Consider the following 18,747-nt stretch of genomic DNA (forward strand, 5'->3'; position numbering starts at 1 on the left):
AAAGTGGACTTAAAACACCAACTCTAATATTCTTAAGGTTGATATTGTTTTGTTTTTTTTGTTTTTTTTTAAGTCCACTTGATTCGCAAATAGGCTAAATCACGAACCGACCTACAGTTTAAAGTGCGATCCGATCCACTTTGTGCCTCCATTGAGTATCGACGCGAGGACCCTTCATTACAAGACCTCGACGTTATTACTACGCCATCCGGGAGGCACCCAATTTACACAAATATGTTGATTCCAATAACACGTTATATGCATAATCTGATAATGATGCACTTTGGGTCCATCTAAACATATTTTTTTCAACTATAGCATGTCTAAAAGAATCATTGAAGTTGGGATTTTTATAACTTCAGGAGGCACGGCTCTGTAAACGTGCGATATAAAATTAATGTAGGTTTGCCTTCCATACGTGGTGGTTTTGTCACGTTTCTTCGCTTCGTAAAACATACACTTTTGCAGGAAAGGCTTCTTGCATCCTCCTGGGGCCTTGCTCTAGCTAAACAAAAAATATATTTGTTTAGCATAATCGAGGGTTACATATTCCTGCCGAACGTACTAGAAAACAAGGATTCTATTGGGATCATACTGCTTTGAATGACAGTAGCAATGAAGTTTTATGTACGCTACTACTTATAATAATGAGCATAAAATATTAATCAGGAACTTTATTTTTCGTCAACTGGATGTAACATCTTTTTTTGTTATTCAGCAAATATTCAATTCATCACCTTTTTTGACATTAATTTTCTTGCCAGGACAGCTGTTTTCATGCAGATTTTGACGATCTTAACTACACGTAAACTAGATATTAGCTAATATTCGTGCTGTTATATTACTATTCTTCTACCATCTTTGTAACATGTCATGCAATAACAATAATAGAATTGATTAATTTACATATTCAAGTGAATAGACCTATGAATTATATTAATGCTTTAATTTAAACATTTGCTTAATTGTTGTCGTTAATGTTATTATTATCATTTTTTCTGAAACACTTGTCTCAGACACCCTCCCCCGACATATATTTCTAGATGCGTGCCTGCCGAAGGATAAATTAGATCAAGCGGTGGTGGTACCGGACTTAGAGACTAAAGGGAAAACAAAGAAGTATGTGCGTCATAAGCTGAGCATGAGAAACAGCACAATATCACAAAGAAACACTTTTTGAAACTTATGTCATAGAAGATGTTTAACAATATTAAGAACAATAAATGCTTTCTATTTGTAATATACTAAATATTGAAATTTTAAATAGTCTTTTGTGTTCGTACTACACATTTAAAAACTTTTTTGTTACTCCCCAGCGCTAAGCTTAGATATTAAAGAAAAAATGTACATTTTCATAGTGCACGGAAGATCGACATTCAGAAAGAAAGAAGGTCTATTGGAAAACATTTCAAGACTTCCAAAAGGTATAGCAGTAATGAAAAAGAGCACTCACTTATACCGTGTTTGTTACAACCTGTCCGGCTTCCCGCGGTAGCTGATCGCTGGCTTTTCTAGCATAAACCAAGCGGTGTTGCTGTTGAAGACCGCCTGAACTCCGTGCTGGGGAAAGCCAAAGCCAGGCAGCAAATTAAAATACGCAACGTGGCAACAACGTCTACGTAAGCTCCTCTCTTCTGGCTTCCATTCGCTCCTCGCTGCCCAGCAGACGACTTTTTTCTCGTTTCTCATTGGAACCGAAACTGTCGAGCGATCGCTAGCGCGGGAAACGGGACAGGTTCTAACAAACTCGGTATAAATGTACGATGGATAGACAGTTGTATGAAGCGAGAAAAACCACAAGGTAGATTTCATAAGATACCTAGCAATCAGTAACCAACAAACTGCATTTTTAATATTAATGTCCTCATGATTAACGAACCTTATTTATTCTCACCATGCAATGGATTAAATATTTGGAGCTTTATCCCACTTTCCGGAAAAATATTTCGTGTTTCTGCTACTTTTGACTTTCGTTGGCATGATATCCCGGATCACTTTTACGAGACGAGACGGGACAAAACGAGACGGGACGAGACGAGACGAGACAGAACCCTTCGAGACGGGACACGAGACGGGACAAACGAATATTTTCGAGACGAGACACGAGACGAGACAGCATTTTCACGAGACGGGACGGGACAGACCAAAGTCTCGTCTCGTCTCGTGGGCAACACTATTCACAAGGTACCGCTCCATCCACAAAAACTTGGAGAATGGTGTACCGTATCCCGACGACGTATTGTGGGTCCCATTATCTTTGACCTAACAGTGGATGGTGTTGTATAGCAAGATATCACCACTCAGTTTATTTCCCTGCTTCAAGAGGTTGAACGCGATTGCTGGTTAATTGCCATACATCCAACGAAACTATAGCATTTTTGCACGAGTTTCTTCACGAAAGAGAAAAATTGTGGCCCCCAAGATCACCAGATGTCCAGATTTATCCTCTCTAGATTTCTATCTTTGGGGTTACCTCAAAGTAGTAGTATACAGGACACATCCAACAACCCTGCAATAATTAAAGACCAACATTGAAACGGAAAATTTTGAACATTAAGGGGATGAGGGACAATTTCGCACCTGTTGATTTCAATATCGTTCGAATAGGCAATGCTACTGAGGAAAAATGCTGGTGTTCAATAGAGTATGAATTTCTCCACATGTTGCAAGTGAAAGTGTTTTTTTGAAGTTGATAATTAAGCTAGATACGACGTTTGAAAAACATGATGAATAAGAATTTTCAGAAACCCATGTATTCCTTATGGGTAATCAACTTCAACTTAAAGTTACGGCTAATCAAATGGAAGTCTCGACATTTCCGCCTGTCAATTACTACTTCAGTCTGTCCTTTTTCCGTTGATATATTTTTCTATGCCATCGGAAGTTTGATATTCCCAAGAGAACAAATAAAATAATACTTCCACAAGAGCAATGTATTTCTCCTTGCCTCCTACGGTCATCCTGGCAGTGTTGCCAAACCTGATGCACATAAAAGAGCTACATTTCACTGTAAACGGAGTAAAAACTTTCAAGTAGCTAGATTTACGAAACTGGATAAAGTGCCTCCTGGGGTAATTTTAGGTGTCAAATGCGTGTGGGTGAGGGAGCGCTGTTATTACCGTTAGCTTTAAAGGGATGGCAGGCAATTTATTCTTAGTTTTCACCGTCTAGATCCGGCGGCATCACCCATCTCAATAATCCACCGATGGTTGTATGAAATCTAAAAAAAAAAATATTCCCGGATAACAATATTACGTCCTCTTCACACCAGCCAAAGCGCTATAAACAAAAGTAGCTGGTGATGTAAGAGGGGGTGGGTCGACGCAGCCAATATAACAATATCACGTCACGTGCAAACTGTATAATTATGACAGAAGTTGTCTATATAAGCCTGAGCCAGTGATGGCATCATAGTAGGCAGGTGGCGGGTGTCATAGTTCACAGCCAAACAAGTGCACGAAGAGAGCCAGATCTGGCTCCAAAAGAGCGAAGCTGGCAACAGTGATCGACAGCTGCCAAAGAGAGAAGGACCTAGGGGAAATTGTCCCTCTCCCCCTTAAGGAGGAAACACTTCACCGTCTTTCAGCCAACGACGCTTTGAGCATCTGTAAAAGTGACACGTTTGCTATTGTTGTCAGAATGTTTCTCTTTTCTGACTTGACAGCAATCAACAATATCAAACACCAACAAATGATCCCACAAATTGTTAAGAGTTGGTATTAGCAGTTGAAGATCAATTCCGGGATGTTTTCAGCAAATTAACAATGTTTATAAAATATTGTAATTGCTTTTATTTGAATAAATCATAACAAATGTATTAACCCAGTGATAGCCTACATGATTAATTTAGTGATTTAATCGGAACACTTAATGTCCAAATTGTGAAAATAATAATAATAAAAAAGTAGACACCCGCACTTATGACTCGCCCTTACAATTTCGTAACAAGCTCTAGTCAGCTGTGTTGGAATGGCAGGGTTGCCAGGTGCGTAGAAATTTACACTTAAAAGTCAAATAAAGTAAAAGTAAAGTAAAGTATTCCCCTGTGCATAGCACCACGCCATGAAGGCGTATAGGGGGTGTGGGGGTAACGCCCCACACTTTCTTGATCCGGTCGTGAATGGGGGTGATGTGATCAGCATCACGCCCCTGACCGCCTTTACCCCCCAGGGTTTCCCCCAGGTACCCATGTTATTCGACGCTGGGTAGGCGCCGGGGCCGCTTCCACCGTTAGAAAAGTTCCCGGATTTGAACCGGCCGGGATCGAACCCGGGACCTTGAGCATGGTAGTCAGACGCGTTACCGACTGAGCCACCGAGGCCACACTTAAAAGTCAAATTTAAGTACAAAATTATAATTTTGATTTTTCATGCAAATGTAGGGCCAATATTTAAGCACATATTGCGTGCGTCTGTTGACAAAATTTCGACCTGCTAGATTTGCCAGCTAGAGAGAGATGTCCCAAATATGGCACTTTTTCACTCAACTCATAAAATCGCGACAGTCATAAATCAATTGAATGCTGCACATGATCATTATTGGTTTAAAATAACAGACTGACATGGCATCAGTCATCAGACGTCTAATTGTGACTCTCCGATAATTTCTTGTATAGTTTTTTTTACTCAAAAGTGCATTTCTGGAAAAAAATTATTGCTGCCTTCCGCCAGTTATCAATTTATTTAATTTTCTGTATGGAATAAATTGATAATGTTAAGCATTGAAAAATATCTCAAAGGATGAGGCTTTATAATGCAGGAAGCCCGATGTAAATATGTTTTACAGTTTTCGTGATATAAATTTTCAAAGTTTGTGTTGCGCGACTTTTGAAACATTCAGGCGACATAAACTATTTAGACCGAGATATGTCATGGAAGTAAAATAATCTAACGTAAAAAGTCGATTAATTACTGATCTTTGGAAAACTACAAGTATGAAGTGTGAAGAAATCCATCTTCTCGATAGGTTCATCGATTCTCTTCAAGTAGCTCCTCAATTGTCCACACATGATTGGATCAAGCACTGAATTTTGGGACTCGACCCAGGGACCGCTGGCTCCAAAGGTGAAAGTGTTAACTAGCCATTTGACTACGTGAGAGCCACTGGTTGAATATTGCGTGGGTGCTTTTCCGAGTCAGATCGCATATGCTTCACTAATGATGATGAACGATTATATGAAGTGTACATAAAAGCGCACACACGAACACCCCAGAAGTGCAAAACAAACATTCCCGCCATAAATCACGAAGGACGAGCATTCTCCAACTCAGAGGGCGTGAAAGTTGAGGATAATGCTCCGTGTTTAGTGTGGAGTCTATTTAACATGTTATTTTTTTGAACCTGAGTTCAATCTAAACCTTGTAAGATTAATGTAGTGATGAGAAATCTATACTGCGAAGTTGACGTCATATTTTTCAAGTTAATTTTCCTGGCCATGATGTAGCAACATTAGGAATCAAATGTGATTTACATAAAAGGAAAACGCAATAAGAATTTCAGTAAGAGTGCCTTAGTGAAATCAGAACGCAGGACTTCTGCATGCTTACCACGTTATCCTGAACACCACACTACAGAGATCGGTGCCAATAAAATAGCATAAAACAGCATTCTCTCTCTCTCTCACACACACACACACACGCGCACATGAACACGCGCTCACACACCCCATCACACACACACACACACACTATTTCATTCTAAGCTAGTTTCATTCTTGAAATCATGAATTCAAAATACAACGTAAAGAAGCCAAAATAGGGAACGGAACTTGAATCGTATTATTTTAAAGGGTGTACGTCATGACGATGTCATGCAATAACGAATTAAATATGAGTTTCACATTGCACACATTTTCGTAAAATATCAGATTTTGATATCCAATGAGACAGATAAACAAGTTTATTGTGTCTACTTTGGCCAGTAAAAATGTTTTTTCCTACAAATTAATACATACAATTTACTGAGGCGTCGTCCAATATACAAATGCCTTTAATTACATAAGTACAGAGTGCGTGTAGTTTATAAGTAACAAAATATTGTCAAATAAAGAAAAAGGATCACAAATTATCGGGAATAGATAAGCAAAATAAAGTCTTTTCAAACTGACACTAGATACTAACTAACCTTTCTCAGCCGTTGCAGCAAGGGGCACCCGGAAGATCTTTAACTGCACTGGCGACACCTAGTGACACTAGAAGCAAGTTACGGCACTCGCACTGCCCTCAATGACATTCTCACTCACTGATCACTTGTGTGCGCTGCCTAACGTGGACGTTGTTGTACCGGGGAGCAACGGCATGTGTCCGGCTAGGAACTCCCACAAAACATCCAGCGCGTCTATTTTTACCAGACTCTTGTGATCTACTGCGCTATTCCTCTCTTCTTAAACTGCACGTGGTTGTTGTGCGGAAGTAGTCCTTCCAGAAGCAGCCGCGCGGTAATATTTTCTGAGCTGCGATAAATAATCTCTCCTCTCAACCAGGCTATCGCTTACTAGCTGCTGAACTATTCTTCATCCATTGTAAGAACCAAGTTAACGTAGATTGAACCGTGTGACTATTGAGAAACTGTTCCTTTTCTGTGTGTTAGTTCTGATCAGTTACACATCTTGGGCCCCCCCTGCAAAATATTACCAAAGGTCCCCCTACATGCCCTAAATGTGCCTTCATGGCACGGTGTTATATGCACAGGGAACTTTATCTTTATCTAAAGGCTTACTTGTCTCCGCCCCTCCCCCCCGCACTGCGGGGTCTTGCGGCTTGTAGATCTGGCACTGGTTCTGATATTATTTTGTCCAGTAATATTTTGATCGTAGCCGCACAGCTCGTAGCATAACGCGCTGGCACTTGCGTATAGCTGCAACAGACATGAAATGTGACATTATTAACTGCTTCAATAAGACTTGTGACTTTATTTGATACTCTTTTCGTTGAACAAATGTTACCAGACTGATATATATGATCGCTTCACGTAATATGTCTGGGTAACGTAACACCCGTCGAAATTATACCACCTATATGTTAAAAAAGACTATTAAATCTCAATATGTTCTGCTTTAAAATAGTTTAGCGCTCGCACACAGATGGCAGCAGTCACGTTTTGATATAGTGTGGAAATCGCTTACCGAGGCATCATAGTCTTGTGATCTCTTTGCTTTGAAACGCATCGTTGAAAAAGTGCAGCGTGCATTAGCGGCAGTAGAGAAGGGGAGGAGCTAAGCATTGAGCGCTGCTGCAAACGGCCAGTAGATGCATTCGCGTTTTCCACTACCTGCACTCACTTCAACTCTCACGTGTTCATTGGCCGAGCCCTCTCGAGTCACTACTTGCGCAGAGACTTGTTTTCGCACTCTTGTTCCATAACAGAGTGCAGCTACTGAGATCTACAGACAAAGAAATTTATTTTTTTAGGTTAGTAATGGGAATCTCCTTCGGGTAAGTGCAAAATTTACATGTCTTCCAGTCACATTGGTTTGAGTTGAGTTGGTGTTTCAAGTCCACTTTGTGTACATTAAGGCTAATCAGGACTGGACCTACAGTTTAAAGTTGGATCCGAACCACTATGTGCCTCCACCGGGAATCGAACCCGGAACCCCTTGCTTGCAAGGCGATAACGCTACCGCTGCGCCATCGGAGAGGCCACTTCTTCCATTCACATAACCATCATCACCTTGGATCATGATATGTTTCCTATTGATATACATTTGTTATTCCCGGTTGCGGAAATAATGTCTAAACGAAAATTAGGTTCTCCGGCATTTCGCTGTGTTTGCTCTCACTCTGGTGAGTATGTATACAGGGTGAACATAAAGTCCCAGCCCATTTTGCAGAAATAATTAATGCATGGTTTTTATATTTCAGGTGAATGATACTCCGAGGAGATGCTAACAACAGAAGAACGAATTGTGATTGTAACGGCACGTTTGCGTGGTCAGACATTCGAGGAGGTCAGGGAGACGTTTCGTAGAAAATGTGGACGAGAGGCTCCAACACGAAGTAATATAAGAAAACTGGTGAACAAATTTATGCGCACCGGATCTGTACTCGATGAGCAACGTACAGGTCGACCATTGATGTCGGGTGATACAGTAGCACGTATCCGTGAAGCCATTGAGCGTAGTCCCACTGCATCAACTCGTCGCCTCAGTCGAGAACTGGTGATACCTCAATCATCGGTGTGGAAAGTGTTGCACTACACCTTAAAAAAGAAAGCGTACCACGTCCAGGTTGTCCACAAACTGGAACCGGAGGATTACGCTGTATGGAAAGACGTGTGCTACGAACTTTGCGCGGCTGCAGCACAGGATAGATTAATGGAGAACATCCTTTTCAGTGATGAGGCGACATTCCACACCTGTGGAACTGTGAACCGTCATAACAAACGTATCTGGGCTTCTGAACACCCGAATGCTACTATCGAATGGGAATGGAATACACCCAAGGTGAACGTATGGCTTGGTTTCACGAAACAAAAACTCTATGGGCCATTCATATTTGCAGAAAACACCATCACAGCAGACACCTATCTCGAAATGTTGCAACTGTTCCTCCAGCCACAGCTACAGGATGATGGGATTCTTGATTCCGTGATCTTCCAACAAGACGGCGCACCACCGCACTTCGCCTTGACTGTGCGGGAATACCTCAACAACATGTTTCCAGACAGATGGATAGGAAGAGGATCCACACGTGTTTGGCCATCGCGGTCCCCCGACCTTACACCATTGGATTTTTTTGCATGGGGTTTTATCAAGGAACAGGTCTACAAGAGTAAGGTTGCAAATGTGGCAGTCCTCAAACAACGCATAAGGCACGCATGCGAACTCATCACCGGGGCGATGTTGGACACAGTGTTTCGAGCAACACTGACCCGTTGGGAAACGTGTTTTGAAATTGATGGACATCACGTTGAACAGCACTGATATGCTGTATGCTAATGTTGTAATATCACATTCATGAATACATTATTTCTGCAAAATGGGCTGGGACTTTATGTTCACCCTGTATAATCAGTAGGACAGGTACCTATACCCATACCGATACTCTTACCGAATCCCATCGATACCGATGATTGAAAATAGTAACAATTAAATATTGTTCAAAATATTGATTAATATACCGGGTGATCCGTTTGAGATGTCAGAAAAGTAAACCGTTGTGTAGAATAGGTTAATGTACGTATCACTGAGCAGTTTGTTGTAATAAATGCAAAAAGGATGTAAGTTTCGAGTGAATGGAGATTTACAGACTTCAGCCGCGTGGCGCTAGCGTTCATGGTAGATAAAGATAGTGGTCACGCCACAAGAGCGTACAATGTATCGTATGGGATGTGAAATTTTTGAGTATTATATGCACACTAGTACAGCCACATGGCTGAAGTCTGTAAACCTGCACTCACTCAAAACTTACATCCTTTCTGCATATATTACAACAAACTGCTCAGGGATATATTAACCTATTGTACACAGTGGTTTACTTTTCTGACATCTCAAACGGATCACCCGGTAAAATTAGTGAGTAAATATTCCGCTCCAATTAAAAGCACCAAATAAGCAGAGTTTTGCTGTAAAATATTCAAAAATTATATCAGAATAAAAAAAATACCTGTTATGTAATCACGAACTACAGTTTGGGGCCTCTCCGATGGTGAAGTGGTAACGTCGTCGCCTTGTAATCAAGGGGTCCCGGGTTCGATACACGATGCACATAGTGGTTCGGATCCCACTTTAAGCTGTAGGTCCAATCCAGATTAGCCTTTTTGTGCATAAAGTAGACTTACACTCTAAGGAAAAAAAAATAATATTGGTCCTTAATCAAAGGAAACTTCGAATTTTGCATAACTTCCAGGTCAATTGAACTTCGCGAAAGCGCGCGCGTTATTTTGCGGCCGGACAAAATGCTGGCTATGAATCAGCCAGTATTGGTAAACCGATACATTGGCTTCGGGATCAGCACACCTCTAACAATCACCTTTGTTTCTTTGAATTAAATCCCAGCATTCAATGTTCAACACCTCATAGGTCGGGGCGTTGACATTTCGTGTCTTCATTTCATCTCGATCGCAGCATCCCTGAGAACTGTTGAGTAAAGGAACCGCTGATGGGCGTGAGAAATTGGAAACGGAGGCGAGAAATTCAGATCAGATGAAACTCTCAAACAAGCCAAGATACTTTCTTGAAATTTAATTACAGAAAATTCTCAGAGAATCAGGGGAACGTGTCGGCACTGAAACAGTGAACTCGCATCAGAGTCAGGTGTCAGGTTCTCTTGTTTCCTTCTTGGCACCCGGGGGTGGGGGGATATTTTGTCAGTTGCTGGTGTCTCACGCAGAAGCTCGAAGCCATGTCTTTGGTACCTTGGATCGATTTCTTGTTTCTTCCGGGACAGAAGCTCTTCCTCTTCAACAAGATAGCATTCTTTTTTCTTCTTGTTTTGTTTTGACAAAAGTCATGAGTTCCACAACGTCATATTTGCTACAAAACTTCCATTCTTCGAAGAAATTACTCGGAGGAAATTGTAATATGGGGCTACCGTTTCGCCGGAATCTCGACAGTAGATATGAACAAACTGGAAGTATATTCAAAGAATTCGTTTTAACCCTAGCTTAACCGAGGAAGGGGCTTCGGGGGGCGGGGGGGGGGGGGAGTTCTGCTGCTGAGAAGAACTCTTGTTTTTCGATTTTCAACTGTGAACATTTTCGTAAACAAATGAGAATAAATTACATTGTACACTGTACGGTTGACAATGTTTCATGTTAAGATTTTGTTCGTAAAATCATGAAGGTAGTATACTCGTATATACATGAAAGTAGAGCCCAACACGTATATTTCTGCCGTGCGATGCGCGACACACTCAAGAAGCAGTGTTGCTAATGGAACAGATAGAAAAATCGCTGCAGTGCGCCGATGCACAGCTGTTACGTACAACATGAAAATTAGAGAATTCAGGTCTATCTAACGTTGAGTTTTAAACGTCATGCATTATACCAGGACTAGGATTAATATGTACTAACAAGTGGCTTTGTATGTAGCTACATACATGTGGACTAAAAATTCGCCAAATATGGACTAACACATACTAAAATTACCAAAAATGCTGCAAAGAGGACTTCTTCATAGTGATTCCTTATTTCAGAGATTTCAAACAAAATAAAGACTTTATTATTTTCAATTGCATTAATGCACTGGTGGCGTTCTAACTGTTCACTCCCAAAATCCGTCTATACTGGTACGGAACTGCAACGACAGATAATACACTGCTTTGAGAACTAAATATGCGAACGTGTTAAACCGCGACAATTGGACCACAGCACTCCTCCTCAACCAGTATTATTGCCTATCTGTGATCGGCGACAGTCGGTTGCCTTTGTTGTACATTTACAAACGATGCCGGCTTCCACAACAATAAGAAGTACATATACTGCGATAAGCTACGCGTCTTTTTCTTTTGCTATGAACTTGTCACCAATCAAAGCATTGCAATTTTAACACAGAAAACAATATGCATCGCATTAAGCAGCAAAAATGACAGCCTCCTCTATGCAATTTCTACAAGAGCACGTGCCGCAGCCAAGAGTTGAAATGCTCGTGGAGCCACATAATTTATTTCTTTTGAACAATTCCAAAATTATAAAATATGAACAATTAGTGAATTTCCCGAGCTTGGCTATGCAAGGTTTTTCATTTCAACTTTGCCAGAACTGGAGGCATTATGGAATTTAACGTTCATTAACAAACACGCACTTTCACATACACACACGCAATACACGCACACAACGTCAAACGCAATACACGCACACAACGTCAAACCAGTCAAATACTTAGTATGAAATAAAAATATGGTGCTTCGAATCCAACAAAACTCACCGTCACTTTAACTGCCTTTCTCCTTCCGTGACAGAAACAGTGCTTCATTATTACAGTTGGCAACACTAGTTACTAGCTAGCCAATGAACATGCACTGCATAAAAGAAGCAACCACTTCGTCATGCTATATTGCCACATTACCGTCCCTGTCGAACGGTGTGAACCGCAAGCTGGAGCGCTATTCAATTGTTTTCAATGATGTTTGCGCGAGTGTGTCAAGGAATGGAATGACAATATGGCAACAATGGCGAAGGTTGGCGAGCAGCGTAGAACACGTGATGCTAAGAGAGAGGGAGACGAAACGAAAATTGGTATGTGCGCAACGGCAAAGATATGTGTGATGCACTCTGGTTGCGTTTGCTGCCCGGTAGGACCCTGATTGTCTCCCTGGAATGGATTGTATCACCATAGAGCTGAGTTCACAGCGATCTTCTTAAGGTGTAAAGAAAATGAAGGCACTTACTAAAACTATAACGTTATATTAATAATAAATATGTACACATAACACGTAATTACACTGTCCTGCACTCCTGCCTCAGTAAACTGTTTATATGAAATTGGAAGCCGGTGTTACAATAACACGTCACTAGTTCTTCACTGAATGATATCAGCACTGTAATATTCCTGTGAAACTGAACTACATATCACTGCACTTCACTGATATGCTGAATGAAACGTAACCACGTTAGGCTTACGTTTTTGATGAATATCCGCAACGCGGTGACTTTCGGCTGTTGCCGGAGTGACTTCTGCACGAACACTGGCGGAAGTAAGCTACCGCGCAAAGATGGCGGCAACTAGGCACCGCACCCGATATGAACTGACCAAAGGGAGTGCAGGTTTCTTAAAGCACTGGATATACACAAAATAAGCAATTGGTTATATAGAAACAAATGCATAGCAAAATGAGTAAGAGAAAAGTTCTGTTATTTGCGAATACAAGAATATATAAAAAGATATATCGTGGTTAGTTTCTAGAGATAATTCTCCAACACACTCTAAGGCAAGGTTCTCCGTGCATACAGCACCGTGCAATGAAGACACATTTAGAGGACGAGTGTGTAGTGCCCCACAATTGATGCACGCGTCACTTCAGATCCAAGAAATGTAATATAAGCTTAGTTCAGCGCTCTCGTGTAAAATAAATACTTCTCCTATATTAAGAAATTAGAATGTAGAAATGCTCATGAATGTCGTCGCAGAGCAAGCTGTCCTTTTTCCCACAATTGACGCATGCGTTCACGAGACGCCTCTGTCGGATACTATAGTGATTACGCTGTCACCTTCTAGTCAAACAGTATCGGATTCTATGTGTGATGAGTACAATCAATATGATGATTCGGATTATTTCAAATTGTAATTCGAGTCCCGATTAGCCCATTTGTAAGTAAAATTGAACTTAATCTTGGCGCAGTTCTCTTGCTCTATTCTATTGCTATCCACTATTTCTATTTTATTCGACCTCTATTAATCTAGGGAGACAGGATAGACGCGTGGAATAATGAAAATAGAGGTTTGTAATTAAATAATTGACGAAACGATCGGTTCATGTTAAGAAGACGTGACACTGCTTCAATACGACTCATTTCATATTGTTTCTGTTGAATAAATGTTAACATACTAAAATATGTGATCGCTTATGTTTCATCCAATCCGTCGCTCCACGTAATATGCCTAGGTAACTTAACACTCTTCGAAGTCGAAATTAAACCGCCCATTTTTTAAAAGAGACTATCAAATCTCAATGATACGTTCAGCTTTAAAATACAAGTTTAGCGCTCGCACACAGATGGCAGCAGTCACGTTTTGGTATAATGTGGAAATCGCTTACCGAGGCATCTTAGTCTTGTAATCTCTTTGCTTTGAAACTCATCGTTGAAATTAGTACCCTGCGGTGTGCATTAATGAACGACCTAGGTCGTTCCCAATTCATTTTCTTGCCCCGTTACAAGTTTGGACAGGTTCGGTAATGGAGGAATTGGAAGAGCAGATTGGACTTTAGTAGACCTCTTCTCCTCTTCTTTAGCATGTTCTTGAAATCTCATCTGTGTTCGCAGCATCTTGCCAAGTCCTCTGCAACATTTTAATTTTCGCTACGACTAATTCTTCTTTTACCATTTCTCCTTTTCTCAATGTTGCTACCTTCTGAAGGTAAATTCCACTAAAACAAAATCCTCATTTTCATCTGCTTTTCCCTTGAGCACAAACATTTCCCTCTCAGACTTGTTTTCACCTTCATCATAAGACATTTGATTCCAATTGTAACTTTATTGTAAGATTGCAATTATGTGGTAGATTGATTGATTTAAAATTGTTGGGTGCGTCGCACTTTAGACCATTTTGCACTTTCAGTACATATGGGTAAAAACACTTGATAAAGTTTAATAATGCAAGTTATAAAAGGACTTGCATGGACAAACACAACACTTTAAAAGAGGTAAGAAGAGTTTAAAACCTACCTCAAAAACAGTGGAAGAGACCTGCTCTTCTCAATAATCTAAAACCATTGGCTAAAACAGTGTCATAGTCACTCAATATGGATTAAAAATCGTTAGGGAGGATTAAAACCTGTCTGAGGTAATTAAAACCGGTTCATTCGAGAAGAATGTGTCGAACACTTAAAACAATGCCACAGCGGAGGGTCCAGTCCTTGCAGGAAATGACGATGCGTTAGACGGCTATGGCCGATTCGGAGACACTTCTTCTCGGCGCGAGGAACGTGACGCCGAACGCCAAGCACAAGTGAGGGCTTGCTAGTTCGATGCTTGTTCCCCCTTGTCTCATCCCACTCCGCTTGGTTAAGAATGAAACAACAAAAAAACATTCTGAAAGTCCCTAGCTGGCAGAAAGTGGACGAGAACGTCGCCGTCTGTATGAGCAGACTTGGCGGCAGCATCGGCTGCTTCGTTCCCCTTGATGGCCACGTGACTAGGGATAATTATGTGCTAGAAATCTGGGAAGAAAGTATGGATAACTGCAGGAATGAAATATTGGCTCGCCTTTGCATGATGCAGTTAAGACAACAAAGGGTATTATAGCGTGTTCAATCGAACATACAATTACAGCACGCATCTATACGATTAAGACCGCCGTGGATTGGTTAGCTTAATGCGAAATGATCAGTGACTTTAGGATTGAACCCCGGGTAAGGCAAGAACATTGATTTTCTAACATCATGTATTTAATCTGTTATTCGTTCATTCTCGTCGTTGCGTTTAATCAAACGGACAGGAAAGTGACATAAAGTAGCCGAAATAGAAGAGAAATTATTGAGACTGTGAGTGTAAAAATTTACTTTGTCGAGGAAATTATACTTTACCGTGGGAAATTTCGATTCAATAAGCAATTTCGTCGGATAGACGAAAAATTACCATCTCTAAGGTAGACAGAGGGATCTTTCCAATCATATAGACGAGTCGAGAAATTTCACCACTTTCGGATTTAGGAGGAGGCGGGAGCTGCCGTTCCTGGCCTCCTCTAGAAGAGTAAGGACCACAACATTGAGAAGATATTTTAAACGTGGTAAGGATATGAAAAAAAAATATTCTGGTCTAACAGTTAGAACTATGACTCCCTCCCTCCCTCCCCCTCTCTTTCTGTATGTGTGTGTGTGTGTGTGTGTGTGTGTGTGTTGACACGGACCCCCCCACATATACATATATATATATATCCTATACAAGCGTGTGATGGTGTGTGTGTGTGTGTGTGTGTGTGTGTTTGTGTATTCTTCCGCACTCTGCACTGAAGTTCCTGGGTTCGAGTCTTGGCCTGCACATGGGTCTTATTTGTGACGGTCCCTTCGTCAACCTCTTCAAGGCATCACCCATCCCCATTGTAGCGATTAGCCAAACGTGGCAGAAAAACGACACTAAATAACAAAATGAAATAGGGGGATCCTCACAACATTATTTCCTCCTAATCTTTACACACCACGTACGTATGTATGAATATATTGTCCTTTGACGACGAAATTTCACTGAAATTACCACGAGCATAGAAAATGCCCCTCCACAGCGGGGAAATTTCCCTTCGTGTTGCAACACTGCCTTATTTCGTGACAGCTTAGCCCTTCCTTTCCAAGGGGGCGGCTCTCATCGAGAGAACATAAAGTGGTGTTAGTCGTCGAAGAGATTTGCAGCCCCCATTCTTGGGGTTGGAATGGGGAACGATGACGTCAAGAGACCACAACGGCATGTCTTGGGCCTCCAAGAGATTTGCCATTAACATGCAAATGAATGAGATACCCTTCTCCCTGAACGTCCCCTGGGAATCTGTGCAGACGATAGGACAGTGAGAGGTGTCCCACGGGAGTTGTATTAATAATGTTTATTCTGAACACAAGATAACATCGCAATGTTCATTACGATGCCAGTCTAAAGAAGCTGGTTCATGTTCCCTCAGGATTTGTGGTCGTCGACTTAATGGAAAGCGACGTACGGACTTCATTGTGAGTGCCGTATTGAAGTGCTTCGTTAAAGTGGTCCAGGGGACTGAGTGTTCGCTCCTGATGAACGCACTACATAGTACTCTAATGGGTTACGTGTGGAGGGACTTATCCTTGTTACTCTGCAAATAGCATTTGTTTAGAAAGCCTGGTCACGGGACAGTAACCTCAACTTGTTACGATGACGGAAGTTTCGGTAAATGACCTTTCGCATGCGTTTTATGTGGGACCAGATTAGTACAGTGGGATCCATGAGTATTGCCGTGCAAATTGTCCGTGACTATTTTCATTATTTTTTTATCCTACGGGTTTTTAAGCGACGGATTTTTATGCATGCTGGTGCAGAAGCTTTCAACAGCTTGTTTTGAGTTTTCTTATAATTCTTGAAGCTCTTATTGGGCCAAATAAAGTGCACGAACATGGTGATGGACAATTTGCACGGTAATACTCATGGATCCCACTGTACCAGCTGATTCCACGAAGTGTGCAACGACCAAAATCATGTCGTAGCAAAATATTTATTATTTCTTTATTTAATTTATGTACAAGTTCATTCTCGGAGGCTGAATCTGCCTCCTTCTTCAGGGTAGCGTGTAGTCTGTTAGATCATATAAATGGTCTAAATAACAGTGGTTAAAAGTCCAAAAACTAGAATGAATAAATCACCACTAATTGGCTACAAAGAAGAATGTACAAACTCGTTTGACTCAATGTTATCCAGCCATTGTATAACACGGGCCTGTATGATCAAAGCAGATTTCTAGTATTATCACACGTTTAGGTATGATAATTTTCTGTGCGCGGTTGGCAACTTCACAAAATTAAGCGGGTTGGTAACGATGCGAAAGATACGACATTACGGTAACAAGAGGAAAATAAATGACATTAGAAAGTAAGTATAAGTTTGTACTTTTCAAGACTTATTGGTGAGTAATCTGCTGAAAATGGCAGCTGGAATTTACATGAAGGATTCGACTTTGCAAGGCTTGTGCATTGTAAAATACTCTAAACGTGTTAACCGAGTGCTAACTAGTCAATTACGGTTAAAAAAGTGTTAATTATCGTAACTGAGATTATTAATTAAACCCAGTAAGTCCTTGGTGTAAAAGTGTTTTCATGCTCCTAGCCGGAGACGTAACAAGTGGTACAGTCACTGACACTTATGGGTTGAAACAATCCCATTGATTCTCAATGGAATCTTTACAGAAGTGTCCGTGACTGTACTGCATAGTTAAAAATAACTGCAAAGTGGAAGTTTGTTATAAGTCCATTTTATGCACAGAAGGACTAATCAGGACTGGACCTACAGTTCAGTGAGGAGATCCGGACCACTGTGCAATTTGCCTCCATCCGGTAACAGAGCCTCCCTGATGGCATGGTGGTAACGTCGTTTCCTTGTTATCAAAGTGTTCCGCTTACTCCGTGGCGGAGTGGTTAGCACAGCGCGCTACGACGCCAGGGGTCCCGTGATCGGATCCCGGCCTGAGCATGGGTGTTTGTGAGTGTCCATTTATTAATTTCATAGAATCATCACTCATCTTCGCAATTAGCCCAAAGTGGCACGAAAGCGAACTGAAATAAACCAAAACACAAATCACAAAATCAAAGGGTTCCGGGTTCGACGCTCGGTGGAGGAACCTAATTGTTAGAATCCCGCTTTAAACTCGAGGTTCAGTCCCGATTATCCTTCTGTGCATAAAGTGATATCAAACAAACAAACTCCACCGAGTATCGAAGCCGAAACTTCTTGATTACAAGACAATAGCGTTGCCATTACGTCATCTGGAAGGCCCTACCTGAGGGTATTCACGCAAACAGATACTGAAACGTGCACAACTAAATACATAAAATAGCATCTTATTGTTCACTACGTATGTGCTTCAGTACGATTTTCGGTCGAACGGGTTCAGTAGTCGACTTTCGAACTGGCCACCTAAGTTCCGGGGATGATTTTTTTTCTTTTGTTAGTGTCCCTTAATCAACGCCATCATCACTCACTCTCATCGTTGCGATTAGCTAAAAAGATGGCAGAAAAACAATGCTAAATAATTAATATTCATTCCTTGTTTTCTGCCCAGTGAATCTTCCTTGCAACCTCCATTCTGTTAGATCTTCAGCCTTTCGCATTGTAGCAGCATAGGATCCGTTTCTTTTGATGTCGTCAATCATTTGGTATATCCTTCTTCCCCCGATTTTCTTTCCCTGGACCATTCCTTCAATAGCATTCCTTAGGATACAGTTTCTTTTCATCCAGTGACCCAATCAATTTATTTCCCTCTTCTGATTATCTCAATAAATAGAAATTACATATACCTTCATCCACTCATTGTTCTCTGTCTCCGTGTTTCCACTACAATCTCCGAGCTTTCCTATCTTCGCATTCTCTTCTTAGTTTAGTATCATCTATCATCTGATATCTTCTTCTTCCCCAATTCTTTTC

At 41.1% G+C, this 18,747-nt stretch overlaps 1 protein-coding gene and 1 non-coding gene across 2 annotated transcripts in view; both read right to left on the bottom strand.

Annotated features, from left to right (window-relative positions):
• Positions 1-6,172, bottom strand: part of LOC145993925 (uncharacterized) — an 84,803-nt gene extending 78,631 nt beyond the window's left edge. Inside the window, exon 1 of the mRNA XM_083129873.1 lies at positions 6,124-6,172. The gene's annotated coding sequence lies outside the window, so the exon portion shown is untranslated. The remainder of the gene's footprint in view (positions 1-6,123) is intronic.
• A 1,391-nt stretch (positions 6,173-7,563) lies between these two features.
• On the bottom strand, positions 7,564-7,638 carry TRNAA-UGC (transfer RNA alanine (anticodon UGC)). The gene has a single exon. It is a non-coding gene; the product is annotated as a tRNA-Ala (tRNA).
• Between the last annotated feature and the right edge of the window lie 11,109 nt (positions 7,639-18,747).

The sequence above is a fragment of the Lepisma saccharinum genome, chromosome 10, assembly GCF_977018435.1.
Source record: "Lepisma saccharinum chromosome 10, izLepSacc3.1, whole genome shotgun sequence".
Taxonomy (NCBI): Eukaryota; Metazoa; Arthropoda; class Insecta; order Zygentoma; family Lepismatidae; genus Lepisma; species Lepisma saccharinum.